This window comes from Pogona vitticeps, chromosome 4 (genome assembly GCF_051106095.1).
Source record: "Pogona vitticeps strain Pit_001003342236 chromosome 4, PviZW2.1, whole genome shotgun sequence".
Lineage (NCBI taxonomy): Eukaryota > Metazoa > Chordata > Lepidosauria > Squamata > Agamidae > Pogona > Pogona vitticeps.
Genome location: NC_135786.1, coordinates 28,813,882 through 28,831,578, shown reverse-complemented (window position 1 = coordinate 28,831,578; position 17,697 = coordinate 28,813,882). Strand labels below are relative to the sequence as shown.

General features: G+C 41.9%; 1 protein-coding gene across 4 annotated transcripts in view; it reads left to right on the top strand.

Moving 5' to 3' along the window:
* The window catches only part of PPP1R16B (protein phosphatase 1 regulatory subunit 16B), a 145,174-nt gene that overhangs the window by 32,441 nt on the left and 95,036 nt on the right, over positions 1–17,697 (top strand). Inside the window, exon 1 of one of the 4 annotated variants that reach the window (XM_020798433.3) lies at positions 4,904–5,023. The exons of 2 other annotated variants lie outside the window; for them this stretch is intronic. The gene's annotated coding sequence lies outside the window, so the exon portion shown is untranslated. Of the gene's footprint in view, positions 1–4,903; positions 5,024–17,697 lie in introns of those variants that run through there. One more of the 4 variants, XM_078393143.1, reaches the window with a different exon arrangement.

Below are 17,697 nucleotides of genomic sequence, written 5' to 3'. Positions count from 1 at the left end.
TCTTGGTGGGAGTAGGCGTTCCATCAACAACCAGCTAATGACACCCATCAACCACAGGGACAGATAATCTCCCCTCCTTATCAAAACAATACAGCCACAACAAAACACACTAATCAACCATCTCCTGATCAGGACAATAGCCTATCTCACAAACTAGCCTTCTCACAGCCATAAATACTCCACCCACTCTCAAGCCTACCCAGAGCATAGTTTGATGTCCTCTGAAGATGCCGGCCAGAGACTGGCGAAACGTTAGGAAGAACCACTTTCAGAACATGGCCAAGAAGCCCGAAAAACCCACAACAACCAATAATAATAATAATAATACGTAATGTTATCAGTATTTTTTAATCTGGACAGGCTGCCTCTATTCATAACTCTGCCTCTCAGCTGAGAGGCGGGGACATGCACAGAGGCCGCTGGCCTGTGAGAGCTGGCTGCTTTGCAAGATGGCAGCAGAGGTGGAAGAGGTAACAGCAGGAAAAGGTAGGGAGGAGCAGTCGGATGAGGGTGGGAGCAGGCTGGTGGGGGAACAAACCAGGAAGTTAATTGGATTGTCCAAATATTTATTGGTTTGGGGAAGTTTGGCTTTAGATGAACCCAAACCGATCCAAATCAATGAATTAGAGATTTTCAACCAAGTTCCTGTTTGGTTGTTAGCTTTGTCCCATCTCTAGGAGAAGACGTTCAGGGCCTGTTCTAGCCCTTAAATGGAAGCTGTCATTGTTTGTTGTGTCAGAAATTTAACAAGTTCTCGAAAAAACAAAATCCTGAGTAAAGTAAAGCAGAGCTCTGGGTCAATGGTGTATCTAATTCCCCATCCAGCTTCCAGGCTGATAGTCGTATATGCTTTATTGTCATAGAGTGAGTTGGAAAAGCTTTTTCAGACTGGGAAAGGGAAAAACGTGTCTTTCCCACCAGCCTCTCTTTCCTGAAACTTGTCTTATATCTCAGGGAACATCGTGTTTTATTTAACCATATGGCATGCATTCCCTACCCCCACCCCCTAATCTCTTTTTCCAGGATACTAATGATAAACTAGTAGGGGACTGAGCAAAACTATATTCATTCTGCTTTCCTTTTTCCTTTGCTTTTCCTCTCAAAGTTTAAAGAAAAGGCCTCTAACTAAGATGACAGATAAATTACAAATTCTTATAATTATTGGCTCAGTTGGAATTAGCATTTCATAAGCCCCTGCAAGCTAATGGATCCTTCTACAGGCATTGTTTCTATTTCTATTTTTTGATTGTGCAAAACTCACTCTGAAAATGCTGGTAACATCCTTTCTCCTCTCCTGGAGGTTAGTGGTGTTCTCACTTACTGAGTTCCCTGAAGATTTAGAAACTGCAGCCTTATTTTTCCGGGTGATCTTTTTCAGTTCCAGACTGATAGATCACTTATCTATCTAATCTTGCTGTGAGAGGAACAGAATATGCATTTAAACACAATTTTGCAGTATACCATCAGCTCCTGGTAGGAGTGCCTTTATCTAGAGTTCCTTCCAGGCAACCAACCATGCCTTCGTCTGAGATATGTGTAAACCATTAAGGATTCAAGCTAGCCAATTCACTCTCCCGTCATATATTTATTCTTTTCTGACACTCACCATTCTGAGGCTTCTTGCTGTTACTGATCATGCTCAGTTCTGACTGGACTGCCTCAATTGGGTCCCCCTCCATTAAAATGATACTTTATTTTATTTTATTTGAAACCTTGGGCTAAGCATGCTGAATTATCACTCTTGTTTCTCCGTTATGCCTCCCCCCCTTTTCATGTTGTTTCAAAGCAAAAAATGCTTTGTTGATATCTTTTTATTTGCACAGGGGCAGGAAAAGTATGGCATGGGTATCATGTGCACCTCTCCAGAAGCCCAAATGCAGCATCCTTAACATTTTGAAACCAATATTTTTTTTAACCATAAAAAAGCTTTCACAAAGTTGCTTTATGGCCTCTGGGGTCCCTGGGTAGGAATTTTACCAGGTTCTCCTCCCCTATATTGTTTAAGAAGTCAGCAGGTGCGACCTTCCTTCCTTGATGGAATTTGAAAGAATTTTGCATCAGGTATCAGCACTACGTGTCATCCAAATACAGATCAGAACCAGACCTTTTTAGATATAGCAGGTTTGCTGTTTTCAGTGTCTCTAGCACACAGTGCCTAGGCACAGGGAGTGGTTGCCCTGGATGGTGACAGGGCTGTTACTTTTTAAATAGGCTCTTTTTTATATGGCTGGATAGCTCAGTGAGTCAGAGCACCCAGTTGCAGAGCCAGAAGTCAGGCATTTGATTACCTGGGGTGGAGATTAAGTCTCTGTGAACCTGGAAAAAAATGCAGAATCCCAGAGTGTCCCCAGAAGAAAGTAACTGCATATAATTTTTATTTTGCCACAGCTTACTGGATAACTTTTTGGCTGAAATCCTGTTGTGTATTTATGCAAACGGCATAACTTTTGGAAGCAAATTTGTGTAAAGAAGTCTGCATTAGACATTATTGGTTGCTGACAGACTTGTACAAGTCAGTATGCAGCAAACAGTATTTATGGAGATTTTTGAACTTATGGCAATTCATTTCCAAATATTCACTTTAATTGTTTGCATAACTGTGCAACAGGATTTCAGCTGTTGTAACTTTCCTCAGCTTAATACCCAGACATGTCTAACTACAAGACTCTTGGGTTCTGTAACAGAATGCCTTGCCAATCTCCTTAGGTCCTATGATTCTCTGGGGGAAGCTGTAAAGGGGAATATAAGCCTTATCTAAGTTAGTGTGAATGCTACCAAACAACTTGTATTGCTTTTGCTATTTCCTTGGAACTGTCTGCCTGTTCCCCCATTCCTCCAAATCAGTGTCTAACTACCGTATTTTTCCGTGTGTAAGACTATACTTTTGTCTAAAATCTTTAGACTAAAAATTGAGGGTCATCTTATACACGGAAGTAAGCTGAGGAGAGAACAAAAACAAGTGGAGGGGAAAGCAGGGATCAAAGCGATCCTGCAGCGCTTTGATCCCTTTTCCCCTACACTTGCTAAGCCCCACTTATTTTTCTTAATTTTGGATTAGAAAACTGGGGGCATCTTATACATGGGGATGTAATATACACGGGAAAATACGATACTTTACTTGACAATTCTCTAACTTTACCCTCCTGTTTTACAGTCTTGTGTCAGGATTGTATTTCTAGATCGAAAGCATAAATGTGGTCTGGCATCTGCATAATTGGATAGTTAATGGCACATTAAACATGTGGACATGTGTCTTTAAAATTTGGACCTTTACTTTTCAAAAGGGTATTTCGTGTTGATGGCATTACAATGAACTACAAGGGCTGACTGGATAGCTCTGTTGTCTAGGTATCTGGCTGCAGAGCCAGAGGTTAGGTGTTCAATTCCCTATATGCTTCCTGTAAGTAGAGCCAGCCTGTGTGGCCTTGGGCAAGCTGCACAGTCCCAGGATGCTCTCAGATGAAGGGAATGGTGAAAAGGCTTACCATTTATTATTAAAATGTACTGCTATTATTAAGTAGAATAATCAGTGTTTGGGTTCAGCTCACTGTCAGAGAACTGAAACATCACACCATCAGGAAATATTTAAGTGAGATATATTAAAGCAAAGCAAAGTGTGCTGCTTATATATCATACCATAACACTTAATACACTCTCTGGACAATTTACAATTTTGTTATGCAGACTATACATTGCTCTGCACCCGTCAACCTTGAGTGAAGTACCTGAGTTTATCGGGATCAAGGACATGTCATGAGCAGAGTCTTGACTGCAATACTGCAGTTTAACCCACTGCACCACAAGGCTAGTTGAAGTCCCTACAATACAATCCTGCGTCAATAGATGTGTTGTCTTACTAAGTATTGCAAAGAAAAACCATCCCAAAAGAACATGACGGTCATACAGTAGAAGAGGAGAAAACAGATCTAATGTGCCCAAAATAGAGCTGCAGATTTTTACCCTGAGGAAATCCTCTGTACCTGAATTCCAGAGTGGGAAAAAAAAACAATGTGAAGCTGGAAAAAAAAAAGAATGAATATTTAGCTACTGCCAGTAAGCAAGAGCTCTAATTTGTATATAAGCTGCACATATAATCTTAGATGTAGAAATGGAAAAAAAAATTTGGGGGGGGGGATGTTGGGAAAAAACTTTGATTCTAATAGATTTATAGTACATCTGTTATCTACATACCTGCTGTCCATGTACAGACTTCAGTGGGCAACTCCAAGCTCCCTAATCTTTCTTCTCCTGCTTTATATCTCTAAAGTAGACTTCAGCTTGGGTGGTCTTCCAAAAAAAAAGGACACCTTCATGGGATACTGTCTTCTGACAATCTTACAAACAGGGGACTGTGTTCTGTAATGTAAGACTCTGGAGCAAGAAGGGGCAGTTATTGTAGGACGGAAAGATGTTGGAATCCTGTCCTGTTTAAGTGCTGTAGTTTGCGTGGAAATTTAAGGCTGAGGCACAATGCTTTCCATGCCGTAAACAAGCAAAGGACACCATTGACCTCATAGTATGTATGGAAAGGAATATCAAGAAGAGAAATAAAATACAGATGGAATATTTCAGGATGCAGACAGTGTAGGGGATCATAAGCTGTACTTTTCTCTCAGATGCTAGTAACAACTGTGGATTTGATTCCTGCTAACTGAGGAAAAGATAGAAATGCCTTAGCTTTTCACATTTTAAAAAAGCAATCTCCTTTTTTGATGGAGTTTTTCAGACAGTAGCTAGAGTTGCTATAAAATGGCTTCCTCTGCCTTCTGTCTTCCTCTGCCTGTCTCTTTCTCCATCTCTTTCTGTTACTTGCCTTGGCTACGGAGGTAGATAGTTTTCTCATCTCCACACTTCTGGTTGCGCTTCATAGCTTGTGGGATGTTCTCAGCACATCTCAAGAAGCGGAAGTGCTGAGGTCATGGAAACGTAGAGAGCTGCAGTACTGTTAGAGAGGGAGAGAGAGAGGGAGAGAGAATGCAGATGCAATGCTTTGTGAGCAACAGTGGCCTCTGCTGCTTCACAGGTAAGTGAACATTGTCGCTGTGCTATAATTAGACTAACCAGTTTGTGCAAAAAGCAGAACTGGACTGTTATTTTCTTGTTTTTTTTTTTTCCTCCCGAGCTCCTGGGAAGGAAACTGGGTCATTCTGAAAATGGACAGTCTGAATGGCAGAGCCGAGATCGGCATGGGGTTTCTGAACTGTGTCATGTGCTAATTAATAAGTTGTACGAAAGTCAAACAGAAGTTGGCTGGTTGCCCTTCTTGCACATTGTAACCAGCCACCATCCTGGCCCTTCACAAATTGCTTCTCTTGGTGGCAACTGCTGGGTTTATTTCTAAGAAACAGTAGCTTTAAGATCTACTAAGTGAAGTTGCTTTATGGTTTAATAAAGAGGTTGATTGTTGCCACTTAAGTGCACTGAAAGGCAATTGCTAGCTTGGGTTAATGTGTGTAACTTGGTGTGGTAAGGGTGGTGTTTGGCCGAGTGCTCCACATCTGCTCTTGACTTCCTTTCCACCCTAGTAGAATTTCCTTTGCAGGTGAGTTCTTTCTGAGAATAATAAAATAAAAAATATATATTTAAAAATGAAATAAAAAGTGCTTGCAGGCTAGCACTGAGTGCGCAAGCATGTGTGTGCATGCATGTGAAGGCCCCCACACACAAACACACGCCCCCTAAATAGATGGTCATTCTGCATTCCGACTGAGGGATTTTTGGAGTTGTAGACCAAAATAGAGATACCCAGTTTGGTGTAGAGCAGCGGTCCCCAACCTTTTTCGGTCCACGGACCAGCTGGGGAAGGCGGGGCACCCCCTGCGCTCACGCGCATGCATGAACAAGCACTCTCTTTCTTGCACAGGTGCGCATGCGCAACAGTGGCACAATGCTTGCACAGGCATGCTGGAGCGTGAACTCAGGTGCAAGCAGGCTGTGCAGGGGGTGGGGCTGGAGGTCTGTTTCGGCGGCCCAGTCCGGCTCAGGCCACGGGCAGGCACTGGGCTGCGGACCGGAGGTTGGGGACCTCTGGTGTAGAGGATAGAGTGACAGACTAGAAGTCTGGAGAATAGGGTTTGAATCACCACTTGATCGAGGAAAGGAACTTTACAACAACAGATATGCCCAAATAACTCATGGACGGCACAGAATGACAGGTGAGTGGCTTGTCTGAGGCCATTTCTCAAGTATGTAAGATTTGAAACAAACTAAGATGATATTAGCAGCCACCAGGAGGGTCCAGCCTGCCTTGTCCAGTGATTATACATTTCACACAGCTGCTATATTGATTTTTCTACAATGCTTCTGAAGTGGCATGGCATGGAGGTCTTTGGGGGACATTGAAATGGCAGTTAGTCTCTATCATCCTGTGCTGCTGATATCATGGTTGCCTCCAACCAGGGACCAAACATCAGGGACCGAATTAAGAAGGGGACCCTCCTGAGATCTCTTTATCAAAGGTACCCTTATACCTGGAGCATATCCTAGGAACAGGAAACCCATACTGAACCACAAACTTTATGGTACACAGAGAGCTGGTCTTGCTAGCAGCCTGAATGAGTTTAGTTGCCTTAGGTAACAGAGCAGTAAGGATGATGAATATGCTGCCTCTTACTTTCTCCCACAGAACCCATGACAAAATTTGCTTGTTTTTTCCTCCTTCCTCCCATGCTAATCCTACTGTGTCTGGTCTTTTAGATTGGAAACCTGAGGGTAGGAACTGTCTTTTTTTAAACTGATATTTAAACTGATTGATCTGATTGAACTGATATTTTAAACTGATTGATCAGTAGACCATCACAAACCACAGGACACTTGGTTCTGTATTCATCAGTGTTGCTTAAGAAGCTGCTACTGCTTTTAAAGTGTTTTCAGATAGAAAAATTTTCATTAAGCTTTTCTTCAGTATTTGTTACATCAAGGAAGCTTCATATCGCTATTTCCTCTATGCCTCTTTTTGAGATGAAAATTTCGTGCTGCTGAACCTTTTACTGTAAAAAGCTTGCTGTGGTTATCCACGTATGAATAAAGAGTGGCTTAATGATGACATATGATGAGAAATGTATGTGCTTTCCACCTTTATGTTGTCATGTTTTGTGTCAAGTGGAACTAATATTAGAGTAGGAAGTGAAAATTAAAAAGAAATCTGCTTGGTGCATAGATTTTTCCATACTCTTATCTAGTTTACACTATTGACTGCTTCTATTAGTTTTTCTGTGTTAACAACACTGTGTAGGTACAGTATATGGAATAGGGTAGGAGTTAAAATCTATTAAGCATGTGTCTCACTGGGTTACCCAAAGCTGAAAGCGCTGTTTCTTTCAAAAGGAAAGAAACAAAATCTTTGTAAACTGATGTGTGGGCCAAATTAAAATTGATAATCTTCTGATTCTTTCTATGATCTGTTTGTTTCCACCTGTCATGCTTTTATCTTTACGTACCATTACCCAAATATCATTGCATGTTCCTTCTAGCTTCCCCTCTTACTTATCATTTCATACTCCCGAGTGGCCTCCCCTTTGAAAGGAAGATGTCTCTTTGGCCAGGAGTATTCATAGAATGCATTCTTCCTATGTGCCAGTTGTCAAACAATTTTGATTTATTTATTTATTTTATTTTATTTACAAGATTTTTTAGCCGTGCCATTATCAATATTAAAACTTTAAAAACATTAAAACAATTAAAAATAGGCAATAATATTATAATACTACCCTATATTAAAAACAATCATTAATATTAATAAATCCTGCTGCTCATTAAGCCAGCTAAAGGATACTATTTATTTAAAATCGTGGCTTAACAGAAAGGTCATTATCTGGCACCGAAAAGCCAGAAGTGTTGGAGCCAGGTGGGTTGAGAGAGGGCGTTCCAAAATTGGGGGGGGGGGCAACAGCCGAGAAGGCCCTATTCCGGCATGCCATCCCCCTTACACAGTGGTACCTCGACTTGAGAACATCCCTACATAAGAACGACTCGATTTAAGAATGGCTCTGTTTGCAAAAAGTTGTTTCGACTTGAGAACGGAGCCTTGACTTAAGAACTAAAAAAAAAGAAAGAAAAAAAAAACCTTTCCTGCCCTTTTTTTGACCTAAGTTCACCTTAGGTCAAAAGAAGAAAAAATTTAAACAAATTCACCCCCTGGTGGTAGATAGGATTAACCAGCTTTACATTAGTTCCTATGAGAACTAATGCTTCGACTTAAGAACAGTGCCTTGATTTAAGAACAAAAAACAGCAGATACGGATTAAATGGTTTTCAATGCATTCCTATGGGAAATGGTGCTTCGACTTAAGAACATTTCGATTTAAGAACGCAGTCCCAATGCGGATTAAGTTCTTAAGTCAAGGTACCACTGTATAGCAATAATCCTAGAACTCCAGAGCTGGAAGGAACTCTATGGATCCTCAAGTCTTAATCAAGGAGGCACAGTGGAGAATCAAACTCCCAACCTCTAGTTTTGCAGCCGGATACCTAAACCACTGAACTGTCTAAGTTCTTAATCCTCCCTAACACATCTTAAGCAACCAAAGAAATGAACGAATTTCAGAAGATCCTGAGCATGGACACATGGACCCTGAACCCCTAGAATGTACCTAGACCTGGACTATGTAGCCCTTTAGTATCTCTGAGTTCTTCTTAATGTTGACATTTGGTTAATAAAACAAACAAGCACATGCATAACCCTTACAGGAAACCATGCTAATACCTCAGAAACATCTTACAGGATAGCACAAAAAAGGTAATAACTGCATTAGGCATTACTAGGCTGAGTCAGGAGCAAGCTTCGAAGTTCCCTGGAACAGTTCTTCTTGCTGAATGGTTTGGAAGGGGAGAGAGAAAAGGAAGTTGGATATCATTTATGAGACCCACAGGCTGCACACTGTTAATAGTTTTGAGGAACAGCACAGTATGTTTGGAATAATATTTAGTGTAACTGCTTGCAGGAGAGGGTGGAGTTGGCAGAAAAATGAGAATTTTGGCAATACCCTTTCTCCACAAAGGAGGCATCTGAGTACTTTTGCCCTCTTACTGGATTCAGGTATGCATCCAGCATACTTTTGATACAAAGCAACGGAGAGGACATGGAATGATTAGCAGCTCTCTATCTTTCGAGCTAGAAAAGGAAAAATAGCTCTTCATCCTCCAGGATTTTGCAACCTCCATATTGGGATTTTTCTTTAGAGGCTGGAGAAGAATCCTGCTAGATTTTTAAAACTTGTCTGTTTTGTTTGATTTTGAATGCTTCTTTTCTTGAGGATGTCTGAATGGTGTTTAGCCATCAAGGCTCCCTTGTTTCCTGGGGGCTGGGTGGGGGTTCACACACAAAAAGCAAAAGAATGAGCTCTTTGCCTATTTTACAGAGATCACCCCAAGACACGAAATGGGGTTGGAAAGAAGTCTTTGTAGCCAAGGTTGTTCCGATGTGGAGAATATGTGTGCATGTGCATGTGTGCATACACGATTTCACCTCCCTCCTCCATGTTGCTAAGAGGTAGAAGTTCAGCTGCTTTGAGAGCTCTTTGAATTCCCACCTCTGTCTCTGCTTCCACACATTTCTGCCCTCCTAAATGAGGGGCTCTGTCAATTCTGTCTCTGTTCTCTGTGCGCATCTTTTAACATGGATGCTTCCCTCTGTACAGAGTACTGTTGGGTGAGTCACATACAAAGATACATTCCTTTTTCCAGAAATCGACTCTTTCATACAATCTCCAAACGATGAAATGTTTTGTAAAGAGTTGTTTCAAGCATTGCAGGTTTTTTCCCCCTTGCTAGGGAGGAAGCATCAGAATAAAACAGAGCAGGCTTTTTTTATTTCAAAGCCAGAACATATTTTGCAGCTAGCCATTTCATATAACAGAGAGTAAAACCACAGAATATTTTCTTCTCAGTCCTGTATCTTTCCTTCCAGAGCTAGGGGCACAGTGCTCTATCTCTATATACAGTAATTGCCTAGAAAGAGGAACTAATATGTTTTTGACCATATTTTGGCTTTTATTTGCAATGTGAAAATTGTGTGTGTACATACACACAGTGCATGTGCCCGGGTCATGCCACTCAATCTTTGCCTCAGTTTCCTTTGCTGCGAAATGATTCTCTTTCACAGACCCTAAACATCTGTGCTCTAGACATTAAGAATGTATTGCTTCGGGGGGAAACCCAATGCACATGTGGTTTATAGATTCACTTAAGCATCCCATACAGCAGGCAGATCTTCTGTAGCAGAACATTTAAATACTGTAGGTTTCTGCATCCACATTATGGCTTCACCAATTTATTTATTTACATTTCTCATTTTACATGATAATAATCTTAGAACTGCAGAGCAGGCAGGGATCCTATAGATCATGAAGTCCAGCCTTAGCCAAGAAGGCACGATGGAGAACCAAACTCCTAACCTTTGGTTCCACAGCCTGGTCCTCAAGCCATTGAGCTGTCCAGTGATGACTCAGTCTTCCCTTCCCCATGGAAAGTCCTCTGAATCAGATTCTCATTCAGCATGTTCCAACTGCTGCCTCATATTACTCTTTTATATTGTCAGATTCTAAAAGAAATTTGAAAACTGCTTTCTCCCAAGAAGCTGACTTGGGAAATGAAACTAATACAAGTGCATCACACACTATTCCAGTAAAAGAGTGGTAAACTGGAGGTTGTCCAGGTGTTGTTACGCTGCTATTCCCATTGCCCCTTATCACTGAGTATGAGGACTAGGACTGATGGGAGTGGCATTCTAATAGTATCTGGTGAGCCATGAAAGAGTTTGTTAATTGGCATCACTGGACTACAAAATGAAAATAGAAATGTAGCAGGAGGGATTTGTAGCAAAATGTATGAGAGATTAACTCTTGGTTAACAGTCAGAAAAGCCACAGCCCAGGAGGTAATGCATTCCACTTTCAAATGTCTCTTTCGTTATTTATTTATGTTCACTATGCACATAATTTTGGGGGAAGCAGCAAGCAGTTTTGTAGCATGTTAAGAACTACCTCGGTGGTTCTTACCTTCTGTGGACTTCAGCCCACTTTCTCAGATGATTAGAGGGTTACATCAGTTGGTGTAATATTGTGCACTTGTTTGCCTCAGCGAGCAGGGTGTGTAGTCAGTGGAGGGGGGGGGAAGAGAAAACAGAAAAAGATGAAGTACAAACATTGATCATTGCATGAAAAAAAGTTATTTCAGAATCGGGTCAGGCTTTGGAGCCCAGGAGGCAGAAAAATAATTGTAATAATTGACAAACAGTAGTTCATTGTAATAACTGACAAACAGTAGTTCAGTGTTTAGTCAAAACTATGGTTTTTCCTGTAGTGATGTATGTAAGTGAGAGCTGGACTATAAAGAAAGCTGACTGCTGAAGAATTGATGCTTTTGAATTGTGGTGCTGTAGGAGGCTCTTGAGAGTCCACTGGACTGCAAGGAGAACAAACCTATAAATTCTGAAGGAAATCAACCCTGCATGCTCACTGGAAGGACAGACCCTGAAGCTGAGGCTCCAATACTTTGGCCATCTCATGAGAAGAGAAGACTCCCTGGAAAACACCCTGATGTCCGGAAAGTGTGAAGGCAAGAGGAGAAGGGGATGACAGAGGACGAGATGGTTGGACAGTGTCATAAAAGCTACCAACATGGATTTGACTCAACTCTGGGAGGCAGTGGAAGACAGGAGAGTCTGGCGTGCTCTGGTCCATGGGGTCACAAAGAGTTGGACATGACTAAACGACTAAAGAACATCAAGTTGAGTGGTAACATAGGACCACAGGAAGATGTCCATCTAGGCAAGTTTTGTTGATACTGACTGGTAGCGGTTCTCCAAAATTCCCAGCCTTTCCTGGAAATGCCAAGGATTGGACCCGGGACATTTGACACGTAAAACATGGGCTGCTCAGACTTAGGCTTTCTGGCATTGATGAGTTGATTAATATTGGTAATGAGATATAGCAATGGGCTTCTTTTTCCTCTTCCCCATTCATTTGGGTCTTTTCTACCCATCACTTTGTGTTGGTTCTAGTTAGAATCCAAAAGAAATATTGGAAGGGCACTTGACCATATGTTCATACCAGGGAAGAATTGACTTTCTTCATCACTATTTTGCCGTTCTTTTCAGCTGCAAAGCCTGTTGAGAGAGGGATAGCAAGCTCCTGGATCCTCCACTCACCGCTTCTTTTGACCTGGCAGTTCATGTTTCTGCATCTGAACCTTGATTCTGTTGTATTAGGGATTCCAAGTGTATGGGGGGGGGGGGGAATGCCTCGTTTTATTCCCGAGTATTGAACTGTTTGCAACTATGTCCTAAAAACAAAGCTTTTATAATTTAGTTGCGGTTAGCACTGAATGGATGACCTCATTGTTGGCAGGAAAGTAATATTTAGGCTGCAAATCCTATGTGCAGCTACTAGGGAATGAATCACATTGATTTCAGTGGAGTTTCAGAAATAATTGCTGAGATCTTGATTCAGGTCTTTAAATGAGCAGAGCTGTTTCTTTTATAACGCTACTTGGGAACATTTTCAGTGCTGGTTCATACTGTAATAATTCCTCCTTTCACACCATGTCTGCTACCTCACACAGTCCTACTAACAGCTGTTATCATTATTACATTTACAGTCTTCCCCCCCCCCCCAGTGAGCTCAAGGTGTACTTGATGTTTTCTCCTCCTTATTCTCACACTAGTCATGAGATTTAAGGTAGGCTGAAAGAATAAGACTGACCCAATGGGCCTTATGGCCAAGTGATGACTTGAAATTGGATTCTTGGGTCCTTGTTTAACACTTTTGATTTTACCACTCTCCCTTGCTAGTAATTTTCAGAGGATAAATGCAGTGTGACAAGAATAAAATGATGTATCTTAACCTTAGTCCACAGGATTTAAAGCCCTTTGCTCAAAGTGCCACCTTAAATTTTTATAGCTCCTAATACACAGAATATGTTTTATGGGCCATAAGGTTTTGGGTACTGCAGCCTATTTTAATCAGATGCATGGGTTGTTCTACTTAACAACAAAACAAAGACCCTTGCTAGTTTTTAAGATTCCATGAGACTCTGTTGCTTTTGATGCAGGAGACTAAGATGGCTACCACTTTTCCTTTAGATTTTTTTTGCCCAAATTCATGTGTTTTTTTTACCACAGTTTAAAGCCTCTAAGGATCTCAGTGGGTCTAGATTGCTGTTGGAACTGCAGTAGATATAGCTTGCTTTCCCTGATCAATTCTTAATGAGCCTCGTGGCGCAGTGGTTAAACCGCTGTACTGCAGCCAAAACTGTGCTCACAACCTGGGGTTCAATCCCAGGTAGCCAGCTCAAGGTTGACTCAGCCTTCTATCCTTCCGAGGTCGGTAAAATGAGTACACAGCTCGCTGGGGGGGGGGGGGGAATGTGTAGCCTGCATAATTAACTTGTAAACCACCCAGAGAGTGCTTGAAGCACTATGGGGCGGTATATAAGCAGCACACTTTGCTTTTTGCTTTAATTCAGGATTTTTATGTTTAAAATGAGATGGGCAACTTAGGGCCCTCAAGATGTAGTTGGAGCCCAGATTCCATGAGCCCCAGTCAGCACACTTAATGGTGGCATATGTAGTTCAGCACGGTCCAGAAGCCTAGAAAGAGACACAGCCTTGCTTTAAAGCATTGTCCTTTGACATGAGGCGTGACCTGATTTAAATCCAATTTGCAGAACTGAAAGCCTAAGGTTTTTGTCTATTTTCCATGGCTGCAATGCATTTTCCAGATGCCTGGTTTTTAAAAATTCTGATATGGAACTGATGGGGAAAGTGCTGATGCCCGTATCTCTGCATTTCATACAACTGTTAACTTCTGCCAGGAAGGGTGTGTGTGTTGTTGACATGCATAGGAAACTTGGGACCTGCTCACATTGTGATATTTGGTGTGATCCAGCTGGTGTTTAAAAGGTCCTTCCTTATCTTCACTGCAGTCTATTTTAATACTTGGTACCCATCTGAGAAGGCAGGGAAATAAAAACTATTTTGCATCTCTATGAATCATTCCAAAAAGATTGCATGGCCTACCCCTGTGCCAGAAAGATGTGGGCCAGCTGTTAAAGGGGAAGGATGAATCGTTCTAAGTAGAAACACAAGTGGACAAGATTCCCCCCCCCCCCATGCCAAACAGTGCTATCAGGGAAACATATGTCATAAGTATATGCCAATGTGGAGGAGTCCTTAGAATGCCTGGAGGTAATTTCCTATTTTCAGCAGGGTGTGAGAGATCAGGGACATGGCCATGAAATTCTGGGTCCTGCATTTCTAGAGTGGTCTGTAGCGAGATGCCAAATGTAATTCTGTGAGATTAAACTTTAAAAAAGTTATTTAAGAATCAGGTCAGGCTTTGGAGCCCAGGAGGCAGACAAATAAGGGCAAGACTTGTAGAAAGTGCTTTCTCTGGCATCAGAAGTCTAGCAGGCACAAAAGTAGGACTGTAAACTGTATTTCCCCTGATGAGGGGAGGGGGGGGAATAGAGCATGAAAAGAATATACTAGCTCCCAGGATGAGCAGTCAGGCTACCACACTCTTTTCTTCTACTTTGCAACTTCCTTGCTACCAGCTGAAGGAGGTACATATCCTAGGATCCAGTACTGCAAGAGATTTTGACATCTTTTCTCATTGTGGCATGTGTAAACTCTATCCAGATTATATGAACGTGGTGTTATGCTGCCTCTGAATTTATCTATAGGACTTATATTCAAGATGAGAGAATCAGTCAAGCCCATGTGTTCCTACTTCTGCCCCATGTGGCCTACAAAAGACCAATAAATACAAGCATGGAATACTGATTTGTAAAATGGAGGGAGGACTCCAATGTTATCAATTTGGGGTAGCGGCACAGGGAAGGCATGAGATTTAAATGAGGATGACTTTGCATGATAATGAATCTCCCCATGCAATGTTTATCTCATTTAAGGCATGTACCTAACAACCCTTGAAATAATGTAGGTGTTTGGCAGCCTGTTGGTAGCCCGGTTGTGCTGGGAAAGAGGGTACACAAGGTGTTTGATCCTCATATCCTCCCCCACCTCATCCAAGTATAATTGCAGCAGCAGTATCATGTCAACAAAGAGCCCACGCTGGGCCTCAGCACTCTGGATGTCTGTAATAAGCCACATAGGATACCTCTAATAGTAGGTTGCAGCCTGCAGGTCATAGGTTGCCCCCGTGTGCCATAAAGTTAGATATGGCTAACTTGTTTTGCCATATCCCTGGTTCTCCTCTGCATTTTTGTTTTGTTCCATACTTGGATCAGTCTTTATCTTCTGTAAACAAGACCTAATACAGAACTAGGACAAATTGCCATAAAGTCTTCAGCATAGTGTGCTATGTGGACAAGGTTTGTTGGCATGAAAGGAGGAGAAAGTTAATTGCAGATCAGCCACTGTGCTGGGATGAGCTCTCTCCCCACTCAGCTAAAATAAACCAGAAGACAGATGTAGTGGTTATGCTAAAAGCATTCCCTTTACTATAGAATGTTCTCAAATCCAATTTTAAATAATGCGTTTGCATGACAGTCAAACTCTTATTTCCTTGCCAGAATTGTACCATTATGTAAAGTTGCAAAAACTGGGGGATGTGAAACAAGTCTCGCTGAGTGTCTGTGAAGGTGGCCCAGAGGAGAGTGTGCCGTCCCCAGAGGACAAAGGAAAGGAGAAGGGGAGAAAACAAAGAGTGAGAAGGAACAGTTGGACCAAAGGGAGAACGGGGCGGTGGAAAAGGAGAAGACAGAACGAGGTGGGAAATTTGAAGTGAGCTTGGTGGAAGAGCACGGGCATAAGAAAGGGGAGGAGCAAGAACTGTCAGTTTGTCATGAGAGTATAAGTAGTCAGGGGGAGCGGCGGTTCGAGGTAAAGTTGGAGTTGTGGAAACGGAAGAAGGAGCTCGAGAGGTTGAGAGAATATGAAAGGCAGGAGCTACTGAGAGAGTTCCCCAATTTGAAGCTAGGCGGGCTGCTACCGGATCCTGTACCGAAAGAAGGAGGAGAGGTGAAATACGAGATGTTAGAATGATCAGTGGTAGTCTTCCCAAAGAATAAAGGGCGAGGGCGGCAAGTGATTAGACCAGATTCGCGATATAATACTCCTCCTCTGGAAGGAGACTGGGCACAACACTCATGCTGCGGCACCATTTGCGCAGTGCGGAGTGCACCGCTCAGGAAGCCGACAGATGCCGAGAGGTTTGGCCCGGCACCCCAATGAGCTCAATGGATGGTGGTTGGGACTATGTGTGAAGACAGTTATGGCATGTTGCCTGAATTAAGCTTTTTCGATCCCATCATGAATAATGTTGATTTACCTGTTACTAATAAAGAAGAAGTTGTTAAAGTTAAGAAGACATCTGTGATATTTCCCGCGCAAAATGAGGAGTTGTCAAAATTTGAAACTGAACCCATTCACAGTGTCAAACTACTAGAGAGGCGGCTTTGAAATGAAAAGGTGATAGGCAAATTTCCCTAGAAAACACATTTTCCTTCTAGGGACATGATTTCTTCAGAGTTCCATATGTGAGCAATCAAACTTAAAAATGAAGCTAAAAGCAAGTTAATTTGAAATACAGTGGTGCCTCACAAGACGGGTGCTCCATTTAACAACGAATCCGCATTATGACAAGGTTTTTGTGATCGCAAAAGTGATCGCAAAGTGACGTTTTGAATGGGGGAATTTTGCTGCGTGATGATCGGTTCCCTGTTTCAGGAACCGATATTCGCTTCCCGATGATCAAAACAGCTGATCGTTGGGGTTTCAAAATGGACGCCGGGTACTCAAAATGGCTCCCCGCTGTGTTTAGGAGCCATTTTTCGCTGCACAGGCACTTGAAAATGGCTGCCCCTATTGAGGATTTTCGCTGGACGATGAGTTCTTAGCCAATTGGAACGCATTAACCAGGTTTTAATGCGTTTCAATGGCTTTTTTATTTTCGCTTTACGACGTTTTTGTTCTACAGTGATTTCGCTGGAATGAATTAATGTTGTAATACGAGGCACCACTGTATCCGGAGGCAGGGAAAGATTATACAGGTACTTGGATAAATAGACTTCTTTGACATCTGAATGAAGGTGTGTTTCTAATGACATGTCAATGGATGAATGACCTCAGTTATTCATACTCTTGGTAAGATACATGTGCTAATACTGTATATTGTGCAGGCAAACTAGCATGAGAGCTGCTTCTCTTCAGCTTGATCCCACCTGATTGCAAATGCATGACAGATTTATCCCCAAACTTGGAAATAATACATTAAATAAATGTTGAAATAAGAGGGTCGTATGGTCATCATTGAACCATACAAATGTAGACACAGGTGTGTTATTTTCTCCATCAAATCGAAGGAAGAAACCCATTTATTGGACACTTCAAAAGTAAAGCTTTAAAGGTAACTCTGATGCATTTCAATACATGTAAAAAATATTATGTTCTGCTTCTGTGTCCATACTTCTGTTCCCCATAAAGCAAGCACTCTTGTATCTCCCTGTGAGAACTAGCTATACATAAGTAGTTTCTAGCCTTGGTGCTTCAGATTTTCTGCAGTGCAACTCTTTAAAAGCCCTAAATAGGACAGCCAATAGGGAGAGTTTCTGGACCTGTTGATTGAGCTGAGTAGCCTGCTGTTAAGACTTTGCTTCCAGGCAAAGCTTCTACACAATGTTTTGCTAAAGCTATTTGTTTGAAAGTGGTCAGAGACATTGCTGGTTCTGTGGAGAG